We start from the raw sequence: 18,088 nt of genomic DNA, 5'->3' as shown, positions 1-18,088 counted from the left end.
TGTAGAGCAAAATTTCAACAGCCCTCTTTGAGAATCCCAGCTCTAAGTATTCTCCCATCTATTAAACAGATGGCAGATAAGATTGTAAACATATTTGCTTCATATTGAATAGATAGTTTCTGGCATAATACTAATTAACAAATTAAATGGCTGACTTTCTGCATCACATTAGAGTTAAAACCACTTTGTAAGTTTGTCTTTGGTAGTTATTTACTTTGACAATAGCGTGCAGTGAAAAACTGTTAAATGTTTTCTTAGCAACATTATGCATTGAGTAGCTTTCTTTTTTAAAACTCTATATTTTATTATAATTCATTTGACTTTCATTACAGTCACTCATTACAAAATGTATGTGCATTTAATCCATTTCCAAGGCCTGCATATTTTTCCAATCCCATTCTGTACCACAATGATAATGTCCTTGGTCTATGCAAGTATGCATGAAATTTAGGCATTGTCTTTACTCATTTTCTGATAGTTTAGCACGGACCGTTCTGAAAGGAGGAAAGCTAAGAAAATGCTAACAGCAGTAGGTAAGAATATGGAAAAGGTTTCATTTTCCTTTAAGGAATTTGCATTTGACTATCTGTTTTATTATAAGTACAAAGAGGATCATCTCAGCAATGATGGCATGCTAGGCAAAGAAGTGAGATTAGTTGATATCTTCTTTGTTCTCTTTATTAATTTGTGTATGGAGCTGGTCACGCCAGAGATTCTAATTCCAAATTTCTTTTGCACTAGACTATCATCAAAACAGAGAAAGAAAATGCAACTGCATTTCCCTTTTTGGTTTTGGAAATAATAGCATAAAAAAGGAGTTTACTTTCCAAACCTAACTTGTCATCTCTTGCTGAAAAAATGCAAGTATATAAAAAATGTTTGCAGAACTCATAAAAGAATGGCAAATTTAAAACTTTCCTTCAGATGAATTTGCTTGTGTCTCTGTCTTCAAATAGAACAAACCAAATACCCAAAACAAAAGACAGCCTTTTTGATCTTTAAAACTCACAATAAAATTTCTTCAAGAACACAGCTGTAAATGTTGAAACAGGTCAAATTCATTTAATTTCCTTTAGAGATATAATAAAACTAAACAGTTATATGAATAAGGTGATTAATTCATATATGTTACAGCTGATGCCCAATGTTATTCAAAGATTAAAATCCCCCATAGAAGGCAAAAATGACAGACACCTTAGCCCCCTGTTCTCCCTCCTCTCTTCACTGGCTCTACTGCTACCAACAGAAAAAAAGCAGATTTTTTTTCCTCAAAAAATCAGAGTACCTTGATAGTGGTGTTGAAAAGTATTCATCCTTCAAATACAAAACTTCCTCCTGTAAAGGCTTGATATAATTTAAATAAAATAAAATAAAATTAAGTAAACAAATATATACATGGATTATTGTTAGAAGGATGGCTTTGAAATTATTAGTATAGTTTCCTTCTGTAATTTTGAAAATATAAATTACTCATTTTTACATGTAAATTCCATTAAAATTTACTTGAAAATGGCCAAAATTAAAGTGAAACCTTTCAACATTATTGGAAAAAATACTTAAGTTGGCTATTACCTGAAGCTGATTCTTTTCTTATGCCCTATTTTTGAGAATTGAACTTATCCTGTGTGGCTATGACAAAATACAGAAATTTGAGAAAGCTTCACACACCAGAAGACCATTTTCTCTCTTGTTGTGGTTATTAGCTATATTATTGGCAATAGCATTTGATATTCCTTGTAAATATTTCACATTATTTTACAATATATATAGTAACCCAGTTGTTTTAAGTACATTGAGACACATTTTAAAGTTTAGAGTTATCTTTATTTTCTGTTATACTAGGAAAAATTGAAAGCTGAAATTTCTTGAAAAATATGATAGTTTTATCCAGACATCTTCCAGTTAAACCACTATCTCTGCTTTTAATTCTCAGATATATGCTCCCAGGAATTACCGCAAATTTATTACCTACAGCTTCAGTCCTGATTTTGCTGTTGGTGGGCTTGAAATAAATATTGCAATTCATCCTATATGACTTTCCTACTGGAAAAGAAATCAAGCATGTGCATATTTCTCCTGTAAGTTTAGGACATAGTATTCCATTGCTTTATCCACTAAATCAATAGAGCTTTTCTGGAAAAATAGGAAACATTGAATTTCAGCTCCCCTACATATTTCTTTTCCTGGATGAAATCAGGAAAACATACTTTCATCTGTCATAGCCACTAGAAGGTTCTATAGTTGTGTGGTGTGGTCTCCCTGTAACAGTGACACTGCATACATAGTGCGGCACCATGGTAAAGACATGATCTGAAATCCCAGAGGCATTTTCCCTGTGTTAAGATAGAACTCAGGTTGAATTAAAGTGCAATCTTCCTATTCAGGGCTACTTAACTCTGGTACAGCTGTGCATCAGTGTGGCTATATTTTTCTAGTTCTGGAGCTATACTGGATGGAGCTAGCTGGATGGAGCTATATTGGATGTATACTAGCTGCTCTCCAGGCAGGTAGGTTGATGCAAAATATAGTCTACTTTGGGAACACAAAATCACAAGCTGGTTTGAAAATGGTGTTTTTTACTTTGGGTTGCTTTAAACCCTCACACATGCAACTTCTCGAGGTGCACCGAATGAACTCCTGGAGCGAGTCTGTCAGAGGGCTATGAAGATAATCAAGGGACTGGAGCATCTCTTTTATGAGGACAGGCTGAGCGAGCTGAGCCTGTTCAGCCTTAAGAAAAGACAACTGAGAGGGGACCTCATCCATGTCTACCAGTATCTGAAGGAAGGGTACCAAAGATGGATCCAGGCTCTTCTCAGTGGTGCCGAGCAATAGGACAAGAGGTAATGGGCAGAAACTGATGCACAGCCAGTTCCACTTAATTATGAGGAAGAACAACTTTATTGTGTGAGTGACTGAGCACTGGAACAGGCTGCCCAGGGAGATTGTGGGGTCCCCATTACTGAAGATAATCAAAAGTTGTTTGGACACTTTCCTGAGTAATGTGCTCTAGAGGACCCTGCTCAAGCAGGGAAATGGTTCTAGTCAGCTTCCAATGGTCCCTTCAAACCTTACCCATGCTGTGATTTGCTGATTCCATGACTTAGACTGAGAACCAGAACTACACCATTTCTGAAGATATTCAGTCCACTCTCCTGCTCAAATCAGGGCTAACTTCCAAGTTATATCTTATTTGCCATGGCCCCATATAATCAAAAGTTAAATATCTTGAAGATGACACTTTCAAAACTTCCTAGGGTAACCTATGCCACTGTCTAACACCTATCAAAGTGTAAATTTTTTTGCTTTTGTCTAAATGGTTTTCCCTTCCTTACAATTCCTTTGAGTTGCTAACCATTTTTTTGATAATGCATCCCAGTATGTTATGGATCTCTTCCCTGCCTTGAGAAAAGAAAGCATGTTCAGTTTGCTAGTCAGGACCTTCCCATCATTTTCTGCAAAGATATTTCCTAGCCAGCCTGCACCCAGAACAGCGTGTTGTCTAGAGAGAATCTGTCTCAGGTGCAGGACTTTCTCATTTTTGAACTCAATGAAGTTCACAGAGCTTCATTCTTCCTTCTTGTCACAATGTGTCATGGAGGCACTCCTGTCCTCCAGGACCACTTTCTTTGATCTGAAACCTTTTACACAGTTTCTGAGGGTGTGCTCTGTCCTGTTGACCATGTCACAAGTGAAGGCATTAAGCAGCATCAGTCCTAGTACTGAGCCTGAAGAACACCACCCAGACACTAACTATAGTCTGCATTATTGGTAAATACCTTTTGATTCTGATGGCTCAGCCAGTTTTCCATCCCCTTCCCATTTCAGCTAGAAGGACATGTCAAAAGCCTTGCTAAATTCAAGACATACAACTACTGCTTTCCTCTCCCCACCCACAGATTGAATCAGAGAGGAAAACCAGGTTGGTCAACTACTATTTGTCCGTAATAAAAAATGTTGACTGTTCCTCATTCTTCCTTGTCCTTCAGGCGCCTGAACACAGCTATCATGAGGGCTTCCTCCACAGTCTTTCCAGGACTAAGACTTTATGGCCTGCCATTCCCTGGTTTTTTCTTTCTGCCTTAAAGGTGGATGTAATATTTGTCTTATCTCTACTTAAAGCCACCACCTCTCTGTAAAGATGGAGAATTTACATTATGAAGAATGTCTTTACAAAGACATTGGGAGGCCACCTCAGGACTCCTGGATGCATCTCATCCAGTCCTATGGATATGTCCAACTTACAGAGTAGTCCCAAACTTGGTCAATGTCTATTGCAAATTGTAGTTCTTTCTCTTGAACTCTGCCACAAGAGATGTGGGAGGCCTAAAAGCAGATGTACCACCCATCCCCCAGCAGAGAGGAACTCTCAGGTTTTGCCATGCGTTTTAGTGATTCCACCTTAGTCTCCTTGTCCTGGTTTGAAAAGGAGGTGAGTTTTTGGGAGTAACTACTTCTGATGTAACTAAAGAAGCTCATACCATTTCCAGTTCCAGCTGCACTCAAGGTAAGGCCATCCAAACTGCATTGCTGCAGGTGTATGTGATGAGCCAGTCATCCTCCTAGGAACCTTGTCCCCACTTCTATCACCCAGATACATCTGTTTGCATCTGAATTCAATCAGGATCAGTGTTTCTGAATTATTTTTAATAAGCATGTAACTCATAACCTAAAAAGGAAAACATTGAATAGATATAGATAGATAGATAGATAGATAGATAGATAGATAGATAGATAGATAGATAGATAGATAGATAGATAGATAGATAGATAGATAGATAAAAGAAGATTTTTTTTTAAAGTAACTTGGGCCTTTTCAGTCTGGTTTCTGTAGCTTCCAGGTGCCAGCCTAAAGTTTGGTCAACCTAATTTGTACTGTCTCACTCAAAGTAATAGTTTATTTGCACTTTTAAAGATAAGGTTAATCAATGAAAAACAAAAGTAATTTAATTTATTGTCAAGTGGTTCTGAGACATGCACTAGAAAGATCAGGTGGTAAAACAAGCACAGAACATAAGCAGAATTTCTGTCCTTGTATGAGTTATGCCTTCCTGTTTAGAATTCATTCAAGCCTCTATAAGCTTCCAAAAGTTTATAACCTACAAAGAAAAAAAATCTGTTGAAGAGCTGAAGAAAAACTAAAGAGAAATTCCTGCATCAAAATACATCTGCTAACAGTCTGTTAGTTAAAGTTCTCCCTTTTTTCCTTTACTGTTTTGCTTTCAGTTAATTTTTATGTTATCAGTTATGACTCAGGGCTTCTAAAATTAAAAAAAAAAATCATATAAATTTAGGTGCTTGATTACTGTGCTGTGGAACACAGATTCTCTTCCATCAGGCAAAAATGACTCAGATGACTTGAGTCTACCTTACTCCCACTGTGACTAATATTTGACATGCAGAAAAGGTTAAAATAGCAAAGACTAGTGATTTGGGTTGTAAGAGTGAGCACTCAGACTACAGGACACAGAGTATCTCTTGTCCATGATGTATTTAAAAGTCCAATTATTCACCATTTCAAGCTGCTCTCTGGAGAGGACAATACCTTTAATGTCTTCTCTGAATATGTACTCCAAAGGACATGGCTTGCATCATGTGGAAAGTAGAGCAGCACTACTTGGTAGTACTCAGTTTACTCATACGAGCTGGTCTTCTCATCCAGAAATACCAAAAGTGAGAAGGCAGCCTTTTCCGTCACATTCCGCCTGATTCAGAAGGCAAAGGTCCAGAAGAAAAAGCAAGTTCTCAACACATGCAAGGAAGCTGAATTATATTTGCACAGAGAGACATTATTTATGAGTTTTACTTTTTTGAAAAGCAAACCTTGAAATCTTCATATCATTTCAAGCAGATTATATGTAAAATTACAACTGTAAACAGAATCAAAACCATTTTCTCTTGTACTACTATAACAAAACACTGGTCTTCAGCAGGATAGAATTTCTACACTAATTGCATCTAAGTTTCAGCCATTAGTAAGAATTTCTCAGTATCTGATTATTTGTTTGGATTAGCACTTGTGCAGGATTGGTTTCTTGAGAATGTGTGTAGTGGCATGATGTGACTCAGAGAGCTTTTTCTTTGTTTTCCTGTGGATTTGGTAATGAGGTGTGGGTACAGATTCTCTCACCTGTCCATGAAGTGTGATCCCTTTTGTCTTACCCTTCTGACCTGTTCTTTCCACATATTGTATGTCTCTCAATGGTTTCCCACCCTTTTTATATTTACAATCAATCTCAGGATTCGTGCCCTTTATCCCCATGTAGTCCGCTTGCCCCAAACAGCCCTTTTTAATTTCCTTTAAGTTATTCCATTTAGTACATTATACCATATCTTTCCTGCTCATTTTATTCATCTAGCAAGCTTCTAGGTCACATCTCTGATTCATCATTTTTTTTCTCCTTGGCTTCCTACTTACACAAATATCATCCTCTCCTTCAAATGGCTTATCCCAAACTGTGCCCAGTCCATGACACTTGTCCCATTGATAAAAGGATCTTATCTATTCAATTAGATAAAACTCAAAGTCCTTGCTTAGACAGCCCTTACTTCTATCTGCTCACAACCTAAAATTTCCAGCTTCACTTTCAAAACTGGCATGCATCTTTTATGCTAAAAGATCGAAAATACAATGTTTGTGGTCAGGTTTAATAATTATAATAGAGAGTACATGGAGGAACATACTGAACATTGCATATTTATTTGTCTCTTTCTATTAATGAATAGAAAGAAAGAAAAGAATTTATAGATGTGCTAAATTTTAGCATTCCAAACAGATTCAGCAGATTAGCCAGCTAAAATCAATAGTCAATATTATTTGAGTCCAGATGTTCAGCTGTGTAACACTTGAAATAGAGCATCTCAAAAATGCTTTTAATGTTAAGCTTAAAAGCATTTCCAGTCCAACATACAAGTTTGCAAGAAATTAATGCATCATGGACAGGTAAGTAGGTTTATATGTACATAAATGTATTTATTTATTTATTTATTTATTTAGTATATGCAGTCTTTCTGCACCTTTTCAGGTATTTGTGCCAGTCCTGCAGCCTGAATTTTACTAACATTTACTCTTGGAGTAAATGTTATATATTGTTATATATATTGTTGTTATATACTGCTATACATTGTTATATATAAATGTTATATATTGTTATATAATGTTTATATTTTATAAAATATATTCTATTCTTTAAAATTCTATGGAAATTGCATGGAATTTCCTAGAAAGAAAGCAGAATTTTTTTGTGGTTAACTTCAGCTCATACTTTTGGTACCCAGATCTGCATGATCCTAGTTCAGACTATACAACCAAGCAGTCGTGTATTCTATTGCTTCTGTTGTTTTGGTTTTTGTTTGGTTGGTTTTGTTTTTTTTTTAAATGAGCATCTTCAGCCATTGATGGGCCTATTTTTGCATAAAGTCTTGACTCTTGACTCACCTGTCTCATGTATCTAGTTCCAGACAGCAAGATCCCTTGGCTATTTTCAGCTTCTAAGTATCTTTCCAATGAAATCTGTCTGCCAGACCTCAACAATGTAAAATATATAGCATGAAAAGGCTACTTTTAGTGCATCAAGTCTCATTGAAATTAATCAGTGGCATAAATGCAGTGGCTGAACAGGAATGGATTGTCAAATTGTATTAAATAAATTTTAGAAGTGAACCTAATTTTGTTGTTGCTTACCAGATGTGGGAGGGGATCAAAAGGGGGATCTTATTAGTAAGATTGTTCAACTTAGGCAGAGTTTTGACTCATTAACTCTCACAGAAAGCACTTTTCTTTCTCCTTGGATTATTCTATTTACACAGAGCTACGTATGAACCTGGAACAACTGGTGATATAGTACACTGACAACAGAAGGCTTCCCCAGTGGGGGGAGTGAACGCCTTATTTTTTCAGCTATGGTCAGTGTTAAAAGGTGAAGAACCTTTCAAGAACCTTCCTTCTCTTTGTTTCTTTCCCTCTGCCCCTGTTGCAGACATTTCTTTTATGAAAAATCCTTTTTAGGATTTTTCCTGCTGAAGCTGAGAAGTTTCAGCAACCAAATGTAAACAATGATTGTTTGCTGCTGTGGAATGCAACAGGTGGATTTGTGATTAGTCTAGCGTAGATGTTTTATTTCAGTGACCAGTCACAGCAGAGCTGGCTCTCGCTCTCTGTCAGAGCCAGCTCCTTTGTTATCATTCTTTCTTTTCTATTCTTAGCTTAGCAAGCTTCTAGAAACCTTTTCTTCTTTTTCTTTTTAGTATAGTGATAATGTAATATATATATATCATAAAATAATAAATCAAGCCTTCTGATCATGGAGTCAAAGTTCTCATCTCTTCCTTCACCCAAGAACCCTTGTGACCACTGTTGCACTGCCCCCTTATATCTACACCACAAATATCAAGAAACAACTCCCTTTCCAGATCCACAATATTAAACATTTTTTATTATGCTTAATGAGTACAGGAAATATGATTTATAGCTACATATATCAACAAATACTATTTATTTCTACCATTGCAAATAGTAGACTCCTATTAACATAGTAAATGGCATTCTAAAACTCAGAACTTGAATTAGATAATAAATACAGCAAGCTGTATATCTTAAAAGATATCAAGTATTAAATTCTGTTCTTACAATCTGAATAAAAAGTTCTTTTAGTCAAAGGAAAAAAAAGGGTCTTTTCTCAGCATTGTGTGTCATCTGTCCTTATGATTTTCAATTAAAAAATAACAGTATTCATGGTGTTCCTCACAGTGAAACAGATGTGACAAAATAACAAAATCTATGTAACATTAGAAAAATAAGATGTAAAAATAAATGGAAAAATTTTGATATTTAAAATATTGCAGAGTCAATTTCCAAGGTTGAGACTGTCTCACCCAACTTGATAGAAACAGGATTTCTTGTTTTGTAAATTAAATAAATTTTGGAGTATAAAATCCTGAGAACTGGAAAACTTGTGTTACATAACTATACTTTCTTCACTTTAATAGGAAAGATTTTCATTGTTTATGCATTCAGTATATAAGGGAAAGGGAAATTTTATCTGGCACTTGAAAATACTTCCACGCTTTGCCCACCCAGACCTAGAAACAGGCATTGTTTTTGATGGAACAGCAAAGTTTCACATTGACTTCAGTGCTTTGAATTTTATTCTTTATACATAGAATATGTATGAATATTGGAAAGAATTTTCTTTTCAGTCTCTAGAGATCATAAAAGAAGTCATAAAAGAAACCTTTAGTAAGAGCCAGAGGCTGTGATGGTGAGATAAGGCTGAGGAATGTGGCCTTCATGGGCTTATAGCACTTTACAGCGCCAGTGGCTCTTGGCTTCTGCATGAGGTGTAGATGCCACACTGGGCATGTTGTCCACCTGCATCTGTACAGAAGAACAGAAGGAAATCTGTTCTCAAAGAAACACCCCTACAGTTTCTGAAGTGTAGAAAAAACTGTTTGAAAATAACAGTGAGCTTTTGTGACATGGAAAGTTCTTCCTTCATCAGAGTAAAAATAGTTCAAGCTTTGTCAAAATTCCTCTTAGATATCTGGAAATAGGTCCAAAATTTTTGGGATTTAGAAATTATCAAACGCAGTAAGAAACAGATTGATTTCTTCCACTAGACTTATTGAGATCAAACCTGCACCCTTCGGAATAACAAGGGAAATTGTAAGCTCTCAAGAAGTTAATCAGTATTGAACATTAATGAGGTATTTCTGTAGTGTTTTTCTCATGCTCTGAGTTGTTTAAATGTAAGCTGCCTTCAGCATTTTCATGGGAACAATGGAAAAGCCATGCAAAACAGGATCTATTTAATTTGGGCACTATCTGAGCTTTCATGTGAGAAATGCTTTAAGTTTGGACGCATAGGAAATTACACCACTGTAACTACAGTAAAAATCTTTTTTTTTTTGTTTGTTTGTTTATAGTTTCCCTAGCCTATTTAAATATTCTGTAGTTGTCATTTAGTTACAAGAAGGGAAGATGTGCACTACCTCCACAGTAGTACTGAAATCATTACACACGGCTCTTTCCTTTAGAACACCTGTGGAATATTGTATCCAGTTGTAAACTCCTACTTCATATTTAGAAAAACAAATTTTTTCCCTAGTGTGAATTTTAAGTGTACTTGTCTGTTATGCAAGTGTTGTAGCTGTTGTAGTGCTTGATTCATCAATATACAGACATGTCTTCTGGAAGAGTACTAACAACTTTTCTTCTCTCTTGCTGCATAGAGATCCTTCTCAGAGCACAGTGTCACACAAAATCATGTAATCAAAAACAGTAATAAAATACATGCAAAACAAGAACAAGGATCCTCATGGTAATCATTATTATAAACACTTTATCTGATTAGAACTTAATTTTTTATCAAATATTTGTTGATTTAAACTTCTTGTATATAGATTTTTGAGTTAATTTTATAATACTAATGAAACTAGAAATAATCTTTACAATGCAATTCACAGGTTATAAATACCATAGTGTTCACATATGTGGAATTGCTTCTTCACCACAGTGCCATAAGTGTGAAAATTCCTTTACAAAATTCACCTAGATATGTGGGGTTTTTTTCATAAATTAGGCATAACACCAATATTTTAGACTAAGAAAAAAAATATTATTGAGAAGTGGCAAGGATGTTTATTTTTTTTCTTCTGAAAATTCCATTCAAGAGTACATTTTGTATCAGAGACATTTTTGTGGCAAAATTATTCTCAAAAATGTATTTATGTAAAACTGTGACTCTTTTTTCTTGATTCAACTATCCACATGAGAGTTTCCTATATGTCATTTTTGTGGGAATACTCCAGAAAGAAGGTTAGGCTAAAGAGAGCTTACAAACCCTCCCCCAGGTAACCTGCAACACCATAAACCATTATGTTGGATGAGGACTCTGGCAATGAACTCCCATGAATCAGGGATGAACAAGGACTGTTGAATTTGTTTACACAGAAGGAAAGGGACTGACAAAGAGAAGGGAGAAGAGAGTTAGTTGTGGTTTCCAGTTTTTAGTCCTGAGACACAGGATCTGTTTGCTCATGTGGCATCCACACATGAGGGGCTAAAAATAAGAGGATACTGCACTAGTATATCTAGGAATCATTTAATCTCTTGTCTCTGGCATACCACAGTAAAAGTACAAGCTATGGCAAACAAAACAAAGAGTGCAAACAGTACCTTTGGTTGAAAAATGTCAGCAAAAGTCTGAAATACACTGATTTTGCTCGATATAAACCATTTACAGACTTGAAGCAGAGCTTTTGCCACTTCTTTATTTCAGTTGGGTTGGCGTTGTCTTGAGTTTCAGTTTCCTGTGGAACTTAGACGTCAGTCAGGCTCCACACATCGCATTTGCCACTTGCCAATGTCCCACAGGAAGAGCTCTCCTCCAGCTTCTGACCCACACTCACCTCTCAGTCAGGAGAACTTCAAGTTCCTCATTTTGCCTGAAACCACCTAAAGCAGAGTGTCTCCCCCAAAGCAAAGCCCACCTCCTGAGCAGCTACTGCAGAAGCGGGACAAAGTAATTTGTTCTCTGTCAATACTTGGATAGGTTGATTCCCAGTTATTAAAGTGTATTGCACCTGTATTGAACTGTAAACATGTTTCCAGAAGCAAGAGGGTCTCAGAGGTTATGTGTTTCTCTTCCTGAATTTTTGCTCCCTCCTTATGTGATTATAGCCATCCACCTGAATAACAGTCAGCTGTGCATCAATTTGTAAATATTCAATATAAAACAAAGAAACAAACAAATTGAAAACCCCAGCATCTGCTTCGGAGAAACCTGAAATTGAAACCCCCTATGTTTAACTGTGAATTAGCTTGGGGAGAAGAGAAAATATGCTACAGCTAGGACATCTGATAACCAGCGTGAGCTCTGTGGTGGATGAGTTAGATTTACAATAAATACTGGACCCACGAGTCCTCAATGGATATGGTACTCAAAGAACTTTTCTTCCAGCCCACAAACATTTAATTACTGACATGACTTGTTCATAACAGGAGACGTTGAGCAGGACAGGCTTATTGCATGTAATTTCTGGTGTGTGCTTTTGGCCACTAACACCATCTTTCCACCGCAGACAGACTTTTTTTACACTGGGGTTTTCATTGAAACTGGTAAATTCTCACAAAATGTATCAAACTAATGATAATTTTTCAACAGATTTTACTTTGTTCAAAGTAGTTTAATCTACCTAAAAACAAATTTTTCAAAATGGGTTTGAAAATGGCAAAATTTGATCCCATGGGTGCCATCCAGGAGTCAAAATCTACTATATATTCAATATATAATCTTAAATTACAGGAAGAAAACATTTTTCTTTCTCTTCAATGCTTCTGGGGTGCCATGACCAACTGTATAAATAGGAGGAAAATGGAAAATAATATTTTATGTTAATATTTTGCATAAAATACCCAACAAAACACTTCTAGAGTAAAGCTTATATTTATTTAATTAGTTTTGTGCTGCAGTTTTTCAAAGTGCTTTTTGTAATCAGTATTTGAAAATTAAATTATTTGATTTTAAAATATATACTGTTAGTCCTTACACACCATAACATTTACTGTCTCTTGCCCATAGCAAATTTTTTATTTACACTGTACAGAATGTACCTGTCTATGAAGTCATCAAATCAATTTTCAAAGCATTTTTTTTGAAATATGCATCACATCTGCCACTGCAATACAGTGATTTAAGTCTATTTATGTCCTTTAGCTGAGTACTACAAATATAACCCTGTTTCTTAATTGCAAAATACAAAACAAAGCATTCATATTGGCAAATTTCAAAATTCATTTTCTCCTACATTTATTTAGCATTTCCTAGCTTTTTGCCAAACCATCTTCTTCCTCTAGAAGGTTTATCTTCTGTTATTCAGAAGTAAATAACTTGCTCATTTTATTTAATAATTATATCTAGGAATAATTTTCATCTTGTAACTAAATAATGTATTTTACATCATTATTCTTGAGTAGTCAATACATTTTGTTTTCAGGAGAAAAAAATTAACTTCATCAGATTTTGACAAAAAGCCCAGAAAGTGAGATGAGAATAGGACACTCTTTCTCACAAATTCAGAGATTTTGGAAATCTTAGATGTCTAATTACGTGACATATGTGGTGGTGATCCTCTAATAATGATGATCCTCTAAGGTTAATTCACCTTTAATGTCACATTGCATCACTGAAAGTCATTCTGAGATTTCAGTCAGCATGTTGGAAAAATTCAGATGTTTTACCTGATATTTGTTACTGCTGCTTTTAAAATCAGTGTACAGCACAATCCTTTCTCAAAATGGAGCTGGTCATAGTATTACTGACAGGACAAAAATATGCAAGTGTCACTTGAAATTTTTGAAGCTGGATTTTTAAATTTTTAAAATTATTTTTAAAATTTCCAGTATACAGGTAGGGATTATCAATAAACCAACGAATACCTACCTCCTAAATTTTATGCATGGTCAAGTTTCACTGAAAGCAAAAAGGCAAAATGAGTTCAGAAGCTTGCAGCAGCTATCCCATAGATTTATTAAAATAAGAATTCATAAGCTGATGTAAATTAAAGGAAAAAAAAATCTGCTGTAGAAGCAGGAACCAGCTTTGTTACCTCAAGAAAAAAAATCCATGTTCGAAAATATTCATTTTTACGCTCAAAATAATTTTACAAAAAAACCCCAAACCACATACACCAATGCCTTTGATTTCTCTTAAAAGAATACTTTTTAATATCTGAAAAAATATTTCATCTCCATGAAAAAAGAAAAGAAAAAAAATCACAAAAAGAACCTACCTCAGAGCGAGTCGCAAATTTATTTTTTTTTCTTTTGGGGAGAGAGTAATTTGGGAGTAATGCCATCCTTACTGCTTTCCCCAGAATTGCTATTATATTTATTTATTTATTGTGCAGCTAAAGAAAACTCGCCGTGGGTATGTTGGATCACCCTCTGTGATGTGGCAGTAGGCATAAAATCAGTGGCTTTCTGTAACTCCCCTGCTTAACATTCAACAGAGAGGGAGAGGATCTAAATGTAAAACCTGGCTCTGAAACACCACTGTCAACTTCCTGCCCTCCAACAAATGATCCAGAGCTACTCCACATCAGGATGGAAATGTGTTAGGCACTAAAAACCACTGCTTGCATGACATCATTCCATAACAGATTACACTGTAATGTTAGGAATGTAATCATTAGCATTTAAACATGCATAAAATTTAATTAACCTACTTACCAGTTTGCTTAGAACTTTTGAAGGGCTACCTAGAGTCCTCTCTAAGCATTTTATTGCAGAGTTTTGGAAAGCTCACAAAAGAGAGAAGTTCACTGGGATTTTTCTCCCTAAAGCTGATGAGCCATGACAGATGAGCAGATGACCCGAGTTAATTATTATTGAATTCGTTATTACTGCTTTGTTGTCACCCAGCTCAGCCAGGGTAAAATGATGACAGTAGGTATCTCATTAAAACAGCTGTTTCAATTATGTAGCGGCAAATATTTAAAAAGCGGCCCTTCCAAGTTTAAAGCTGTTAGCAAAGTTTGTTTGTGCTGGTTGTGCCAAGATTCTTTGACCGAAAAAGGAGGGGAGAAATATAGAGCTCGTCTTAATTGGTTGGGGTAGGAGGAGAGGGATGCTAAGCAGCAGAACATAAAAGGTTGAATATGAGCTCCAAACAAATTTCCAGAGTTTGTGGGTGAATTTGTTTTTTTCTCATCTTTGGTTAAATTCAGTTTTGTTTACTGTACATCAATTACATTTAGACAGTATGACAAAAGAGGAGTGTTTGTATTGATTTCTTTCCAGCTGGAGGAAGTGATATGATGGTAAGGGTTGTTTGGGGTATTTTTTGTTGTTGTTTTTTTTTAGCTGTTTATTGTTTACTAGTTGACATTCATATTTATTAATTTTAAGCAGTAGGAGGTTATTCCCTCCTTCATAGGCAAAAACAAGTCCTATCTCAGATGCTGTTTCATAGTCTCTCTATAGTAATTTGATCTCTAAGAGGAATAAAAAGTTGATTTGATTGCACTCTTTCCCTAATATGGTTTTCATCATCATGTTCAGCCCCTTAGAATCCATGCATTTCTCTGCAATGAGGGCATTGATGCCCCTGTGTACTTAGGTTTTACACCCTTCTGCTTTCATTTTCGTTATCTTTCTACAGGACAAGTCTAAAAACACAAAATAGCCGGCAATGACTTGACTTGAACCTGTCTCAGAAGAACATCCTCCAGTTATCAGATAATTTCGGGCTAAGACATGTTCTGTAATAGTATAATTCCTCTGACAATTATATTGCCAACAATCACCTCAAAGTCATCATTATTGAGGTGAATGGCTCAATGTCCACTGAGAATGAGTCTGTGCCTGGGATAAGGTGTCTATCCAAGGTGGTGGATGTCTACTTAGAAAATTTCTGTTGCTACAGCAATCAGTAGCATTTCCTCAGTGGCCTGTTCAACCCAAAACCACCTAATTAGAGAGGGCTGGGTGCTACAAACATGTAAAATACACATGGTTTTGAGAAAGGAAAGCACTTCTGCATCATTATGCTTCCTCCTGACTACAGTTACCAAAGTCAGGATTTCCTCAAGCTGCCTTATTTCCCAATATGAATTCTATCTAGGTAAAAAAAAAAAAAAAGAGAGAATTTTTGGCAACTTTATTGGTTTATGGACATTCAACACCCTAATTTTAGCAGTTGTTGAGTCACTGGCAGCAAGTTCTAGACCAGTGGTCAATGTGAATATGGAGATTATCTCAACATCTTGATCATGGTATGTCCAGCACATCCAGAAGTTGTGCCTAGGGTCAGGAGATCAATTCATGGTAAATTCTGTGTATCCAGACATGTTGGACTTTCAAAAAAATGGGCCACATGTCATTGGTCTATTCAAAATCTTGTGTGTAGAAATATGGGACCCCAATGACAGTTTTTCTGATGTTAGATCAGAAGGATCTTTATGAATTTTCCTACTTATAGAAACTCATAAGGAATATCTTTTAAACCTATTACGTGTGGATTTTACTGTCAGCCCAAAGGAATTCAGAGAATGGTGTCTCCTGTTAAAAGGGAAATCATGTCACTTAATCAGAAGCTACAAAGGGCTGTATGTAATGATCTTAATCCTGAATGCATAACAGTCACTGCTATTTCTCTCAAAAATGCGATTATTATGAAAAATAAGCACTTTTCAGAGACAACACAGAAGCATATTTATCATTACCACTTTTTTTCTTTATTTTTAAAGTAAAAAATGCCTGTATAACTTCCTTTTGGCATGTGCTTGATTGCTAATTGTTTCCATTTCAGAGAATCTAATGTAATTGCTGCTGAGTGGCTCTTCTTTCCCACTAGTCCTGTTTTGTCTTCTTATGAGGAAAAAAGGCATTCTCAACAAAGATTTTTTTTTTAACCATATATATATTTTGTCACTGCAGTGAAGAGCTCCTACCAGGTGTCCAAGCATCTGAGTTAATTATAGCTAGAGGATAAAGCTCTGTGTTCATAGAAGTTATAGATGAAACTTGGGAGTGAGGGGGAAGGGTTGTCTTACAGGTATCATTATGTTGAAGCAGCTTTTGAGATAAAAAAGAACATCTGAAGTCTCCATTAGGAATTATAAATTTCCAAGCCTCATCATTCCAATTGCAGCCTTTGGGCACAAGTAAATATTCCAAAATGAAGCTCAGCCACTTTCCTCTATTTTCTACATAGACTTCCCTAAGGTTTAATGTGGTTTTCAGCAGTAATCACAATTATTCATCTCTCACATGGCAGAAAATATGCTGTGACTTTTTACTAAATTCAGGGACATGGGACAGCCTTTACTGTATATTAGGAAAAAATCTGGCCCCATCTTTTTGTCTTTGGAAACCCTTTCAGCTGAATAGTACATGCAAGGCAGAAAGTCAGAAAATTGCTTCACTGCAAAGAAGCCCTACAAATGCAGTCAAACCATCTGGGAGAGTCACATTCCTGGGGACTGACAGTAATGTACCTGCCTTTCTGCTGATTCTGTACTGAGCAGGAAGAGAGCAATCCCAGGTAGGAGCCTGGAAGCAGAATCATTCTGGAGAGAAAAGGGCCTTGTGGTGGGAGGAGTGACTTCTGGTGCCCTTTGCCAAAGCGTTGGATGGACAGACTGCTACTCTTTCCACTGCTGTGAAACAGCTCTTTGTGAGAAAAGGGGGTCAAAGCCCCAGAGCAATCAAGGGAATTCGTACTAATGATCAGAAAGGAGAATTTGGACTGCTTCTTGGTAGGAGGTGTAGCCAGCTTTCCAATTCTTTTTGTTTATTGGTTTGGGGTGTTGTTCTCCTCCTGGGCTAGTTCTCAAGAAATACAGACTGGAGAAGTTCTGTAGAAGAATGGCAAAATGCAAAAAAGAGACAAGTGTCTTAGAAAGAAGTCTCATCTCTTCATTACATTTTGAAAACTATGATTTCACCCAGGAATCAACTCAATAGTTTTGTTTTGTTTAGATCTGATTTTTGAGTTCATTTGCTCCCACAATAAAAAAAAATGAAGTTTCAAAGTAGAATCTCAGGGAATAATACAGTAAAATGAGATTTGGAAACATTCATTATGAGATTTAAAGATAATCTGATTAATTTTTGCTTGTTTAAGTTTTGTGAGTTTTTGTTTTTCTTGTAGATTTTTACTTTCCTCTTTGGTCCCCCCCGCCATTTCCCAGTTATGAATTAGGGCTCTTATAGTTAAAGAGGCATTATTATTTAATAATTAGGGCATTATTATTTCTTATCTAAAATAGAAAGCTTAAATCAGTATTAATTTTTAAGTTAAGAGTTACATTGGTTACTTTCATTCAGCCATATATGTACATTGGTCTATAGCTCACCTTGTGTTTTACTTGATACCATGTTTTGGCACCTTTCTCCAATAAAATTTTCCATAATATTTTGGGTTGTGTTTTTTATCATTATTTAGAAAGCATCGAAGTACATAACAGTGATAACCTACTATATTCTCCTATGTATCTGTCTCTTTTTTTTAATGCAATGGCTTGCTTGTATTGAAAAATAAATAAGTAAATATTCAAGACCTTGATAAATAGGCTTCATATTATG

This window comes from Camarhynchus parvulus, chromosome 2, assembly GCF_901933205.1.
Source record: "Camarhynchus parvulus chromosome 2, STF_HiC, whole genome shotgun sequence".
Lineage (NCBI taxonomy): Eukaryota > Metazoa > Chordata > Aves > Passeriformes > Thraupidae > Camarhynchus > Camarhynchus parvulus.
Note: the sequence above shows the minus strand (reverse complement) of the source record.